Source organism: Parus major, chromosome 2 (assembly GCF_001522545.3).
Source record: "Parus major isolate Abel chromosome 2, Parus_major1.1, whole genome shotgun sequence".
Lineage (NCBI taxonomy): Eukaryota > Metazoa > Chordata > Aves > Passeriformes > Paridae > Parus > Parus major.
Genome location: NC_031769.1, coordinates 57,008,504 through 57,023,555, shown reverse-complemented (window position 1 = coordinate 57,023,555; position 15,052 = coordinate 57,008,504). Strand labels below are relative to the sequence as shown.

The 15,052-nt window shown below is 38.1% G+C and overlaps 1 protein-coding gene across 1 annotated transcript in view; it reads left to right on the top strand.

Annotated features, from left to right (window-relative positions):
* Positions 1 to 15,052, top strand: part of CTDP1 (CTD phosphatase subunit 1) — a 101,715-nt gene that overhangs the window by 85,219 nt on the left and 1,444 nt on the right. The gene's annotated exons all lie outside the window — the stretch shown is intronic.

The following is a 15,052-nucleotide window of genomic DNA, read 5'->3' as shown; positions in this document are numbered from 1 at the left end:
TTTGTAGTTATAGAACATACATAATAGTGTTTCCAGAGGGAAGGTATGGAAGAAATACTAGCCTAGCTTTGAAAGTATTTTAGTGTGATGAGCAGATGAAAATGAGCTGCTTTTGCTGTCCAAAGTTTGCAGTAAGAAACTTAAATTCTGTTTTGCAAGACTCTGAGGATTCCAAAATGAAGGTTGTGGTAGGTAGAACTTAAGGGGGAACAACATCTTCCTCTTCTTCTACTATCAGTTACTTCAGTTAGTTCAAACTTGGGGTCGAGACTTCAACAAAGATGTGTTTGAATAGGAGTTCTTCAGTAAAGCTTTTCAGATGTGATATAATTACCTGAAAATCCAGTTTTCCAGTTACTGCACTAGGCCTACAATTCCTGTCAAAAGGGAAAGACAATTTTAATTCTACTATATATTCGTATCTGTATCTCTTCTTGCTATATTCTTACATGAAATGCTCTTTCTTCTTTCTATTTGTCAGAGACGTATCCTGAATTTTTTTCTTGATAAAATACTTTCCTATGTTGAAATTATTAATGTGCAAAGAAAGGAGAAAGGGATTGCACTGTGCATGGGAATGTTTAGATACTCAACTGGTTCAATCTTCATTTACTGCAAAATCAAAATTCAAAATCACTGGAAGATTGCTGAGAAAATACAGGTCTTACTAGGTGTGTTGCATGTTCAGAGATGCATAAAATGCATAAGGGAACAAAGCCATACTGATTCAACTACTGAAGAGAAAGGTCCTTGTTCTAGGACTCCTGGCAAAAGTACGTCATTAATACGCTAAGCACAAGTGTTAGATGCAAAGTTTGCTTCAGGAAAAATCACAGAAGGACATTGTTCACTTCATTGCTGTTCTGACAGGTTCTGAAATACTTGGAGTTACTGCAAAGGTCTAATATAATATCTGTTAAAGAGGAACAGACATTTTGGAAAGCCTCAGATCATTAACTGGATAAGGAAAAAAAAAAATCACATAGGAGAACTGAGAGTGTGAACTTTCACACATCTAGACTATTAACTGCAGCTAAAATTAACCAAAGTGATGGTTCACATTTCGATCATGAGACTTCAGTCTTGGTCTCGTATTCCTCTATATTTCCTACAAGGAGCAAATGCACAGCTTGTGCATGTTTGCTCAGAGTGTCAAGCTGCTAAATTTCCATTGCAGGTTTTTTTTTCCTTTTTTAAAATGGAGATTCTTATTCTCCTAAAGGCTTTAAGAAAGTGAACTGCACAGTCAAAAAGTTCTCAGGTCCAACCAAGCAAACATTGGCACAGAATTAACGTGCACTCCGAGAGCCTGGGTTGATCTCAAGGCATCTCTTTAAAGTATACCTGGGCCTTTCCCACAATCCTAGAATGACCAGAGTGGTAGGTATGCCTGTTTTTATGTCCATATCAGCTGTCCTAAGAGGACTGACTCTCCTCACAGCTGCAGCAGCAGAATGGAATACATCCAGTGTGCTGCTGACTTGTTGCCTGGTCAGTGGTGCTGATCTTGTCCTTGTAAACAGCAATATTATCAAATACCTGGGGGTTTTTCATAAGTCTTACAAAGCAGGTGCCATAGCTGAAGTTCAGTAGGGCTGAATGACTTTTGCTGATTTCTCCTAGGATGAGTCTTTTTTGTAAAGAATATGTGAGCTATATGTACAGTGTTTCTAAACAACTTGAATAAATGGTTTCTCAGTAACATTTATATCCACAAAACATAAGGGTTTTTTCACATCAAGTCTATCAAATATAAACAGCAGTTGAATTTTTAACCTTCTTTCCTTTTTGTAAGAGATTTTTTCCAAAGCCTTTCTCTGTAGATATGATGTTGCTTCTTTTGGCAAGTTTCTTTAGCATTTGGTGGTATGAGGTGTTCACCACTTAAATTGTTAAGTTCAACCTAAATCTATTAAGTTTTATGTTAAGAATAATGTAAGTTGTTTTAGTTCTAAAAAGTTTTTTTTCATTGTTCACCAAAAAGCTGAACAGTAGTGCTTTGAACTTCTGGAAGATACTGTGTGCAGTTATTACTTGGCTTATGCTAATATTATGGTTATACCTGCTAGTTAATATGGCAATTATGTGTTTGAGATCAAGAAAAGGAGTGTCTTTGGAAAAGTGAAAAATAGCATAAAGTTCTCTGATACTGCTTTCAGTATTGTAATTGAAGGCTAGCTTGTCTTAGTGTGGTTTTGATCAAATTCTCTATATAGTAAGTTATCAATACCATTTATTGGTCATGGTTTTTCCTATTTCAATACTATGTTGATTAAATGTGCGAGTCTGCACAACACTAAGTTCTATTAGTTCTAGTACTTCAGGGAAGGATACACAAGCAATTAAAAGTCTGTAAGTTACTAGTATGTTACAAGAATTAGGAAAATGCAGTTAAAATAGATCCTTTTCTCAATTCACTTTAAGACTAAATAGGTTTCACTTGTGCTTTTCAATAGAAGAGTGATGGTATCTGTCAAATGAACTGGGGAGTCTAAGTTGCTGTTTTTTCCAGGGGCAAAAGTTTGGAACCATAATATAGGTCATCAAGCAGGAAAGTATTTGCCTTGTTCTCCTTGTTTCCTTAAATGTGCTAATAAATGCTAACGTATGTGCAGGAATTGCTGTTATTCTTACATTTCTCTGTTCTAACTTTTTCTGTCTATAATGATTCAATGACTCTGTCCATAACTTAAGAGTTCTGAGTGAAGTAATGTAATTGATTTCTCACTAATGCGTCAATGTATTTGAAATAGAAGTCTTTCTGCAGTCATTGCCTTTTATCATTGCAGAGCCATTAACTAATAGCTTCCATCCTGGGACGATGGAGTGACTAGAGCCTGAGGGAAAATAATTTTCTATAATATATCTGCAAGAAGCACCAGTCTACAAGAGCTGGATTTTTGTAGAAGCAGACTTTAGAAATCAATTGTTACAATCATTTTGGGACGAGTGAGGGCTGAAAAATGATGAGAGGCATTCACATAATCAGAAAGAACAGAGAAAAGAGAAGTGGTTTCTAGCAGAGAATTCTTGTTTAACTGTGAAGCTAGCTAAAGAAGAAAGTACAAAGCAATGGAAAACAACACTTCAGCTTGGAGAAGAAGCCATGTGTGGCAGGGATGATCCCGGCACCCTTCCAGGACCCCAAACCTAGTCTTAAGCAATGATCAAGACTGTCATGAGAAGAAATTAGGTCAACATGTTTATCTTTTCATTTAGCTCTGTTTTCCTTGTATTTGTGGAGTAGCCATGAGTTTGTCTCAGAATCAAGAATGAGTGTTTTGTTTGCATTAATTAGTATATCACAGTTAAGTCATCTGTAAAATCCACTTTGCTGAGATTGAAGTTGAAAGAAAGTGCATGAATTAATTGCCTGGGAGTAGGAATAGCCCTGAGCAAGTCCTGGGAGCCTACAGCAGAGTAGGTGCTTGTGGTGAAGAAGGAAGAGAACTTGTGTTAGTGTGATTCCAGTCTAACCCTAATCCAGGGTACTAGGAGCTCTCTGACCCTGTATGAGAAGCTTCCATACAGGGAGAACTCTTCATAATGTAATGCTACCCCTTGAGCTTCTAGGTTGTGGGAGTGAAGAGTTTTTCAGAACGATGCCTGAAGGGCAGTTATCTGATGCTGATTACTCCAGCCCATCTGGGAGAGATGCTGTTGTGTGAAACATTTCATTTAGGTATTTGTAGATCAAAAAAATGCCAAAATCACAATTAAAGTCTGAAGAAATGAAGGCTGCAAGAAACTAGGATAACAGGAAAAGAATTTGGGAGTTACCGACTTAATCTGCTTAATGGTCTGCCACCTTGAAGAATGAGCAGCCCCAGCTTGGTTTATGTGATTGCCAAGGCGACAGGGCGAGAACTAGAACCCTGAGTGAATTCAAAAACCTGAACTCTTAGTGTTCACTCACAAAGGGAGGAGTAGGAAAACTATTTCATTCTGTCTTCAACTTCAGAGCACTTGTGACACAGAGGGTCAGTTCCTTTCTCTGATGGAATCTGAATTCTGGTAAGAAACTGGAGCATCAGATTGTTTTGGATGTATTTCTGTTCCTGCACAGGAGTAATTAACAACACCAGGTTCCAGTATCCTGCTTCCACTCACGTAACAGTTCTCCCAGCACTGTGTGAGTATTTATGCACTTAAGACCACCAGCTCCACTAGCCCATTCCAGCAGTCTGTAGATATTAATGTTCTTTGGTATCTGTGGCTAATGGTGTGGGATAAGAAAGATGCAAAGCAGAAATTCAGAGTGAGGCAAGCCGTAACATACTGCTTTGGTTTGCGTGTTGGTGAGAGAGCTGCACTGGGAGCTGAAGAATAGCAGGGGGTTGCCCCTCAGGTAATTTAGGCAGCATTTTTTCCTTTAGTCTGGCTGAATGCTTCAGTGCAATTTATGAGCTATTAAACAATTTATGTTTTTCCTTAGTAAGATATGTGGATATCTAAATATCTCTTGAGGATAAGGAAACCAAGAAGTACATTAAGAACTGTCAGTGAAGGTTTTTAATCCTTCATTGTGTTGAGACCTAGGACATTAGCGGGATACTGTAAGGCAACATTGTTCCGATCAAGAAAAATAGCTCTAGTTTCCCTAATGAATTCTAAAAGTACTTTAAATTCCACATAATAACTAATGTGCATTAATCTTGATCACTGCAAGTCTTTAATGGCTGCTAAACAGCAGTGTATATCTTCAATTAAAATGCCAGCTTGAAGTGTGTGCTAAAAATGCTGGTAGAAGAGAAGCAGTGCTGCTTCTTAAGGAAAGGAGGGAAATCTAGGAATCAAAATGGGTAGATAGTCCCATTTCCAACTAGTTTATTAATCACTTGAACTCCTAATAGATTCTTCTGTTGGGAAGAACAAAATCAGATATTTTAGAAAACTTGAACTTCAAAGTTCAAAGGCTACAAAGGACTGTTGTATTAAGCCAGTCGTGGAGATCTGTCCCTGCATTGTTGTCAGCCATGCACGTGGAAAGCAGAATATGGATGTTTTAATTCTCCACACCACAATAGATGTCACAGCAGCAAACGTGTCCTTTACTGTGTGACCCAAGCTTATCGCCACTGCATTGCACAGAAGAGGTCCCTATTTGCTGTGGGAAATGTCTCCTGTTCAGAGCCTCCTTTTGCTGTTTCTCAGACTACCACTGTGGCTTGAGTGCATCTTTAACTATCCCAGTAAATATTTACTGGAAAACACAATTGAATACATGACAGTATATGTTTTGCTAGTTGCAATGAAATAACCCAGCAGACAAGCCCATCAAGTTGAAAGTTCTTGCAAAGTATGTTCCTGCTAGGTAGAGAACCTGTAAAGCTTGCAGATTAACAGAGAAAAGGTGTATCTCAGGTGATGTTGCTGTTTGCTTCAGACCACTGAATGGCAGTACCAGAAAGCTTTTAGTGTCCCAGGTGTTAGCAAGGGTGGTTAAACAGCATCTGAGCAGTGGGGCCAGAACCGCCTGCAAGGTTTTGGTACGTGGCTGGGCTTCCCCTCTCTGCCAGGGCTGCACACATGTGCTGCCCCTCACCCCTGAGGGTCACCTGTGCAGGCTGAGAAGGAGACGGGGGTATCTGAGTGAGCTTAGCTGTGAAATGTGTTCCGGCAGTCTGGGAGAGGGCCTGTAAAGTGGTTTTATTCCTAAGGTCAGAGAAGTGTCTGGTCCCCTGCCTGGCATTTCACACCTTGCTCTTGTCACAGTGTGGCTATCTCATTCTCAGATAGCAATTAGAAAGAGAACAACTTGTTGGAGTCTCAGTTTTTGTTACATGGTTGAAGTGCTTTGTCTGTCTAGTCGTTTGGCACACAGAGAAACGCCTTTTCACATTGCCCTCTTGTGCACATCCATATATCCAGGCAAATTGATAATTGTACTTTGTAGGGAGCCTATGGCCAGTACCATTACATGGATAATGTCATGGTTTAACTCCAGACACTAAGAACCACACAGCCACTCACTTGCTTCCCCCTGCCCTGTGTGGCAGAGAACCAGGGATAAAAAATAAACCTATGGCTTGAGATAAGAGCAGTTTAATAATTGAAACAAAATAAAATATTTTAATAGCATCATAATAATTGTAATGAGAAGGAGATAGGTTTAATTTCTCTAAGGGAAACAAGTGACGCACGATACAGCTGCTCGCCACCTTGCTGCTTCTATCTCAGCAGCAGTCAGTCTCTCTTGTCCATCTACCCCGTTTATGTGCTGCACATGATGTTCTGTGGTCTGGAATATCCCTTTGGCCAGTTTGCTTCAGCTGTCCTGGCCATGCTCCCTCCCTTGTGCAGCTCCTCACTGGCAAAGCACAGGAAGCTGAAAAGCCCCTGGCTCAGGATAAGCACTGCTGAGCAATGACTGAGCCATTGGTGTGTTATCAACATCAGTCTCATACTGAATTCAAAACATCACACTGTACTTGCTTGTGGAAAGAAAATTAGCTCTCCAGGACACAGGCTCAGTAGCTGCCTTTTACTCTGGACTGATAAAAGATAATGAGCTGCTTCTTCTTCAGAGGCCTTCTTCATTAGTGGTATAGGGGAGACTACAGCTGAATAATCACTTGAGTCTGGGTTTTGGACAGCACCATCAGAAAAATTGCAGCTTTGCATCAGAAAGTACAGATCAAGTATAAACTGTCTTAGTTCAGATTCATTCCAGAAATATCGACAGAAAAATTGTAGAGCAGACTGTAGAAGGGATCAAGACTGTGAGCCAGGAGAGCTGTGCTCTCCTGCACTGGGTCGTTTGTCACATCAGAGCTGGTGTGAAAACAACAGGTATGGGGAATTCTCAGTGGTGTGATTCCATTTGGCACATAGGCTGGGGGTTGGCACATGCCTTTTCATCCAGATTGAATTTGTGATGCTCACTGACCCAGTATTGTAGAGATCCAAATTTAATGAATTCAGACCCACTTTTTGGGGAGTTTGTTGGAATTGCACACTAAAAGAAAAATGGGTGGCATTCTGTTTCAAATGTATTGCCTGTATTTTTATGCTGTATATATTATTTATGCTAACCTTATAAAACTGATGTAAAAGTCATGTGATTCTGGCATATATTCTTAAAACCTCAATTCTGATTTTTCTTACTTGTAAACCAAGCCTTGACACTGCTTTGTTTCTAATGGAAACCTAGCAGTTTCTAGACCAAATTTCTAACATATTTTTGAAAGTTTCTTGTACTGAGAAGTAACTTCCTGCCTTGATGTCATTTCATTTTGTAATTTACTAGCTTTCCCTAAACATCCTGTAGCAAAAATGGACTGTCTGAAGTCGTGTTAACTTTTTAATGCTGATAAATTATTTTGTAGGTTCTCTATAGCTTTGTATTATAATGCAGTTGACTCTCCAGAACAGTCTTCAAAAATGTGTTTTAATGCATTAAAGAATTATTTATTGTGTATAATTTCAACAAATAAATAAAGAAAAATCTAAGTTGTCAGGGCTTCAGGAAGAAGTGAGGAGTGCCAAGATATCACGTCTTGCCATTGGAATAACGAAAGAAGTAGTAGAAAAATGTAATATTGCAGGAAGATGTTGTATGATAGAGAGAACAAATCCTGCAGCCCATTGCTAGATGGAGCAATCTCAGTCCCAGGTGCCACGGTGTAACCCACAGCCCCACAACAGCTCCAGTTCCCCAGCTGTTGTGCAGGAAGGACTCACTGGAAGCTGACTATGGAGATGGTGGACAAAGGGCTCACTTAACCAGACTGTGAGGCAGGCAACAGAGTCAATAAACAGGGGGATTATCCAGTTAAATCACATGTCAGTGTGAGGAGGATGAAGGTCTGACTGTTTCTGGCAAGAGTGAGCTAGTGCATTTAATGAAAGACTATACCTCTGTGGTAGGGGGTGTATATTTTGGTCCATAGACCACAACATTTTAAAGGAATTTGAGTCTGGTTTTTGTGCCTCAGTGGAGATGACAGTACTACCAGTATCCATATAGAATCAAGGATGTGCTTTGTCTTATTTTCAATATTTTGTTTGATGAAATAGATATATTCTTAGTTAATAATCTTGTGAGCAAAGCAGTGAATTAACGTCCTAGAAGGATGTTTAGTTTAGTTATTTTCAATTTAATCTCATTTATTTATTGAAAACAAGGACAAAGTAGGAGAAAAGTTAGTAAAAATCAGAATTGAAGGCTTTGACAAAATCATCTTTCAGTATAACTTGGTGTAGTCCGTAACACACAGATTAAGATCATCTATGGATATTTAATTTTAAAAGCCACCATATACCAAATCTTACTTCCAGCCTCCTTGGTTAGCACAGTCAGTGTGTTACCAGCTAAATATCATAACAATTTAAGAAGACAAATAATGCATTTTGAAGAGTGCTCTCAGTGCTTCTGAGAGGTGGTGGCAAATCCAATCAGGATTCCAATAATTACTTTGCAGTGCTGGGGGGGGGTCTTGGAACTGGAGTTGGTTCTCCATTATATTGGCACAGGGGTACTTCCATATACACATTTTGTTCCTGTGAGAAAAATTAAGGCAGTTGGACTTTTCTCAGATAAATCAGATTATTCCAACTTCAGTTGGAAAAGCAGTTGGAATACCAGTTGGAAACCATCCGTTTCTATTCCAACTTCTTGTTTTGAATTTTCTAAATTGCCCATACATCTTAGTTTTTTTGCCCACTTTTCATCTTATATTTTTACTGCATACAACCATTCTTTAAAACAATGACTCATATTTAGATCTCTAGTGAGGTCATTATTCTTCATCACTATCTGAGACTATCGCCTTCCTATAGAAGAAATTAGTTTGAGGGACTAGTCCATTTTCAAAAAACCTTTTTCAAACCAAATCCCAGGAGAGCTGCTTTACAGTGCCCGACCAGGCACTGGGAAAGAAGGCTTAAAACTTCCTTTGCTCAGTGCTGAGCCTTGGTATATCCTATTACAGCTTTCCAGAGTTACCCAGAATCTCTACAGAGCTATACAGCTACTGTCTGATTTTTGTTGTTAGAATAAGTAATATTTGTAAACCAGAAGCTAGAAAGAGAATTGATGCAAACAACAAAGGCCTGTTGCAGCTTTCAAACAGGATTAAGAAGCGATATGCCAGAGTGCATCTGTGCATTTTCCCTTATGAAAGTGTCAGGTAACAATCTGGCATTCCACACTGCGAAAAGTATATTTAATTTTCTGTTGTCTTCTACATGTCAATGACAAGCTTATTTGTTGTGTGATATAAAACTGCCACTGTCACCTTTGCCTTTTGAAGAAATTGTCATATTGCATGTTGTAAATGTCTTATAACTACATGGATTATTTTTAAACATCTTGAAGTTAATAACAAGTAATATTTTAGGGACACAGTTTATATTTCTGTGATTTAATTACAGAAGCCAAGTTGTAGGTTCAACTTTTCAGTTTTCCATTATCCAATTTAATTGTTATCTGTACCTAAATTAGTTCAGCTCAGAGAAAATCACACAGCGTTTAATTTGAAAGTTTTATTGCTACACTCTTTGGTTTTGGAATATCCCAATGTTTAACTATAAAGAAATCACCATTTTCTTAAAGAAAACATTAATGTTGTTAAGAAACCACTCTGGGGTGATGTTCTTGTTATTAAACTTTCCCCTTGATCTGAATACTAAGAAAACACAGGCTCAGCAATGGGACAATTTTAGCAAAATTTGCAAACTATCCTTGTTAAATCCAGAAATTGCTACAGTGTGTTATTTTAAATTTTCTGTGATTTCTTGATTTAAAATGCTCTTAATGTAGATATACATTGAGTGTTTAGTTCAGAGAACTACCTATAAAGCTGCTGTAGGATGGTTTTCAGTTTACAGAAGTTTCTCACCATTGGAATTGTGCACAGGTGCGCTAAATTTTACAGCAGAAAGGCACTGAGGCTGTGCAGAATTTAATTAGCTCTCACTTTGGTGTTGTGTTAGTTAAAATACTCTTTGAAGATGTCAGTTGGAATTGGTGGGTGCCTAGAAGAGGCTTTTGTGAGGAGCATTGAAAACACACTGTTCCTCCTACTACAGGGGCTCTCTCTGCGCCCCGAGGCTGTGCAAGGAGCATTCTCAGTGCATTTTTCTGCATATTAGATTTCTGATCATCCTGTAATCCTGCAGACAGCATTGGATGAGTTCTTGAGGAAATATATGAGGTGTCTGGCATTTGTTCCTGCAGCACTAAATAGTGTCCTGTTTATCCCAGCACGAGCATAAAGTGAAAGCACACTGCAGCTTGCCAGTAGTGCTGGGGTGGTGCTGTTTGTTGCTCCCATGGCTGTGTGCCTGGCAGCGTGCTGTGCTAGTGCCAGGGAGCAGCACTGGGACAGAAAATCCAGTGTTCCTGCACAGATGTACGAGGGAAATTGCCAGAGGATAGACACCTGAGTTACAGGCAGGCTACGGACAATTGCTCACTCTTGTATCAAGTGTACATAAAAGAGCATAGAATCAGAGTGGTTTGGCTTGGAAGGGACCTTAAAGATATTGTCATGTATCCCATGTTAAAAAAACATAACTGCAAAACTTGGAACATCTCTCTGAAAAATTAACAGTCTTGTCTGTCTATCTCATGTAAGATTATAATGCTCACAACATTAATTTTCAGTTTGTGTGTTCTCAGAGCTCAAGGCATTGAAGCTTGTTAGCCAAGTACTGGGCTGGCATCTTCAGAATGGGTTGGAGAAGAGTTTTACTGGATAACCAGCCCTAATTCTTCATAACTGAAGAATACTGCCAGAGAACTAGTTTATCTGAATACGTTGTTCCCATGGTCAAATTCCTGTGGAAGGAAGTCAAATTCTAGTTACATTACCACATGCTACATCACCTTCTTTCCATTTTGGAAGGAGTTTAGAGAAAGCTGTGGTCTAGGTGCGTATGGAAACCAGGACAGACCTTCCACATGGAGCTTCATGGAGCTTCAGAGGCGTGCCAGAGGCAGTGTAGGTTGTGTTGCGGGGTTGTGGTGATGATGTTGGAAGGCAGCATGCAGTTTCAAAATGCGTTTTCCAAGCCCTTGCCTTCCAAACTACTTAACGGTCTGTGTGAGTGTTCTCATTAGAGAGAAACTTGGCTGTATTTGGTAGCAAATTGAAGTCCTAATTTATAATGTCAATGCTGTAAGCTGATTGCTTGTAAAAGACTAAACACATTTAGTCTGCAGACTCTACTTTGTTATTGTACTGATTTTAGGAGCTATTGAAAAAAGTCAGGTCAACTTGTAAAAAATTAGAGGTTTACTCATTATCAGAATAATGATGGGGATTGTGGGTATTTGAAGTTAAAGGATATGTGAATGTGTATTTAAGTACTTTGTGTAGTTTTCATTTACAAGTTTAAAATAAGGTTTGGAAAAGATTTGTTTTGTTTAAAGCAAGGGTTGTGTTGCCCTTTGAGTTCCTTTGCTAATTAGATGTTTCTATTTTAACGTAGCACTGTATTTCTTAAAGGGGTGCCATTGGGATGCAAAACAAACCAGAGACAATCTGCTTTTCAGTTAAGGAGAGTGATTTTTCAACGTTATTTTCAGCCAATTATAAACCAAGGCCTTAAAATAATAGAAACAAGTAATACTTGACTTATTTCACTTTGTTCCTTCTGGCTCTCTTAGTGAATTAAATTTAAAGTGAATTCATAAGAATGCAGTTTTCATTCGACCTGTACATTGTAATCAGATTTTAGTGGTCATTTTAACTGATCAAAAGCTAAATAAATTTTCATTTTCAGTAAATTTTTCTGTGCTATTTATATAGGCATATGCCTTGTGCTGTTGCAACTTTGTAAACCTGTCTCCTCATTTGGAGTATCACTATTTCTCATTAGCATTCTGTAGATTAAATTTTCCTAAAAACTACTTTTATATGTATTTAATTACAAATTATTTTTTTCTTTTAATTTTTAATATTGTGAATTGCATTTGTAGTTTATTTAAATCTCTTGACAATTCACTTAAATACATGAGAGTTTTTGAATTGTAGTTCTCTTTTGAAAGGATTTTTCCAGCAAAATTAACTGGTGGGCCTGCTAGTACTGAGTAGTACAAAGGAAAAGTACTTAATGCAAAGGAAATCTAGAGTGTAGTTGTTTTTTTCATAGAGTTGTCAGATACTTAAAAGTTCTGCATTCAGTGTTTTGGCAGTTGTTCATATGTGAGGTGAAAGATACTCAGTTATTATCGACGTGTTTGGCTTTTAATAGCAGTCAAGCAAAATTCGTTATAAAAATGCAAATTAGGCTAATGGAAGCCTGCAACGCTGCTGAATCATTTTCTCTAAATAGTAAGAAGGAATCCTGCATGAGCTTAACTTTTCCACTCAAAAGTGCTATGAATTGTGGCTCTGAAACTGGAAATGACAAAGAATAGGCACAAAACAGTGAGGAAAATACACATTTTAAATGATTTGTTATGTTAATAGATGTGCTACCACGGCAATGTACTGCTTTTTCTCTGAAGGCAGAAATTTTTAACAGAATGTTATCTCTCTTTTCAGAATTTGCAAAGAAAAAATGCAGCTCTGTGTTCCCTGATGTCTTTCCTCCATACTTCTGTCAGGGTTAGCTCTTTATTTGATATCATAAGACTCATTCAAATGTTTATCGAATACCTGTGAAGCTGCAGTTTACAGTACACAAATACTGAAAGATTTTTATATTGTAATTAAAAAAATGCTAGCATTTAGGATAGATCTTCTTTTTTTTTTTTTTTTTTTTTTCTTTTTCTGTAGAGAACTAGTACTTACCTCTGTTTTCTTTTTGGTTTTTTTTCCTCCCCATGAGTGACTAATATTTCATCTCAAGATTGAACACAGCTGTCATTCTAGCCTTGCTGAAATAACAAGAACTGACAAAATAGATAATGGTCAGGCTTTTGGATTATTTAAAGATACTGTTTAATACAGCTGAATGAGGGATGAAATATGGGAGAGGCATCCATTAAGGTTTCTGGAAAGTCTTTTTGTAGGCTGAAACTTTGTTCTTTAATTAATTAGTCACACTGAGTATTTCAGATCCCTGTATTTTGTTGATTGTCCTCACTGAAATCTAGTTGCTGTGAAGTACATTGAAATTTTAAAAGTTACTTTCTTGCATAAATTAATAATTTTGCTGGTATTTGCTGTAAATATTTAGTAAATTAACTGTTCTGCATTTTCAAGAAATAATGAACCTGGAAGTGATGTATTATTTTAGTGAGCTGTTATTTTTTTCATAGATCTTTTTTTTCTTCTCTGTGAGATCTGTGCTATTGATTTATGTCCCAGTAAACTTACAGTATTTGGGCTGGCTCTAAAAGCCTGCTTGTCCTGACACATCCTTTAATATAGTATCTGCAGCTGTGTGTACATGTTTCATATGTGTAAATGACAGCTGTCAGCTTGCTAATTTCACTTTTCAGTGGGTAATACCATCAGATTCCATGGATGCAGCCTTACAAACAGATGAATACCAATGTTTTCAGCTGTGAGCATCGTGACTTTAATTCTCAGTTACCACTGCCTGTGTACTTCTTATCCACTACTGGTTGAAGAACACACTAGTAGTTTCTTTTGCTGAGTAAGACTGTTTGAGGTTTCTTTAATTCCCAATTAGCTTTTCTTCGCTAATGGTGTCATTAATGCTTGAAATAGCACTGTATCTCTAAAGACTGAATTCATCGCAAAGTCAGCAAATGTTGATAAGGCTCCACACATTTGTATAGCTTTTAATGAAGATGTGCTGAGATTTCTTCCAACTGGGCATTTTAAGCACAGGAGCTTCCTTGTCCAAACTGCACGCTAATAGAGGCTGTGTGGAAATAATCACTGTTATGCCTGAGAAACTGCTTTTTATTGTGAATTAGGCTACATTTAGTGCCCTGAAACTCCCTCAGCATGCCACATTTGAGTTTCAGTAGCAAAGTATTTGGGTAACACTTCTACTTCATCCCATTTTTCCTTGTTAGGGATTTAGAGCCCAGAGTGTATCCCAGGGTTTCAGCCTTGCCTCCCAGGAATATTACTTCTACCACCCTATGCTGAACTGCAAAACCCACCTGACATCAGTGGGAGGATGTGCTCTGTAAAGCAGTAGCAGTGTCTCTTTGTCCCACAGCTGCAGCAGAAAAGGAAGATGGAACATAGTAATGCTCACTTCCCATTTTGATTTGGACTCCCCTTCTGACTTCCCACCACATCTTGTCCATCTCCCTGAAAAGCTGAGAAAGGGCAGGTCAGGTGTCAGTCAACCAGCCCACAAACCAAGCAGTCTGGGCTAATAAGTATTCCTCTTTCTTGGAAAACACCGATAAAAGTGTCATATAAATAAAAATTGCTTTGTATTTCAGCATTGCTTACAAGCTCACAAGTTTGACTGTTAATCTTTGCCTTTATTTCTTTTGGATATGTATAATCCATGCCAGTATTTATCAAAGATCTTTCTTTCTTGCTATCTTCTCCATGCTCTCAGAAGTAACAGGATTATTGTTAAATTACTGCTTTTAGCTAAAATAGGTAGATGATTTTATTAGTTTTTCATGACTGCAAGTGGATGCATTCTCTTCTTAATGAAACCCCACCCAGCAAGGGAAGTTATTTGAGAGATGCCTGCCCATCTGTATATATGTTTCTGCTTGAAATTTGAACAAATTAACTAGAAGGATTTTGAAGGTGTTTCTACATCTCATTATGAATTCTGTGCAATGCAAAAATCTCAACTTTATTTTTATCTCAGAAGTACATGTCTGATGTAAAATTCCCTTTGGCAAGGAAGAGATTTTAGGATTCCACAAATCCAAATTCTTTATATTCTTATGGCTGCATCCCAGTTGAAGCGTTAGATTTTCCTTGGAGATCTTTCAGAGCCAGGAACATGATTCTTTCAGCAGGGTATGGTGCACATCAGTTTCCTGTTTAAACTGGTTCATTCTCCAGAGATGTGAAGAAATGTGTTGTTCAGCCTGGCAGTACTAATCCAAAGAGACATAAAAGGGAAGGATGGGACCCCAAAGTTTGGAAGCGTGAAAGTGTAGATGCTGGTGCAGTGAGATTTGGTTAATCAGTTATGGTTTTATTTT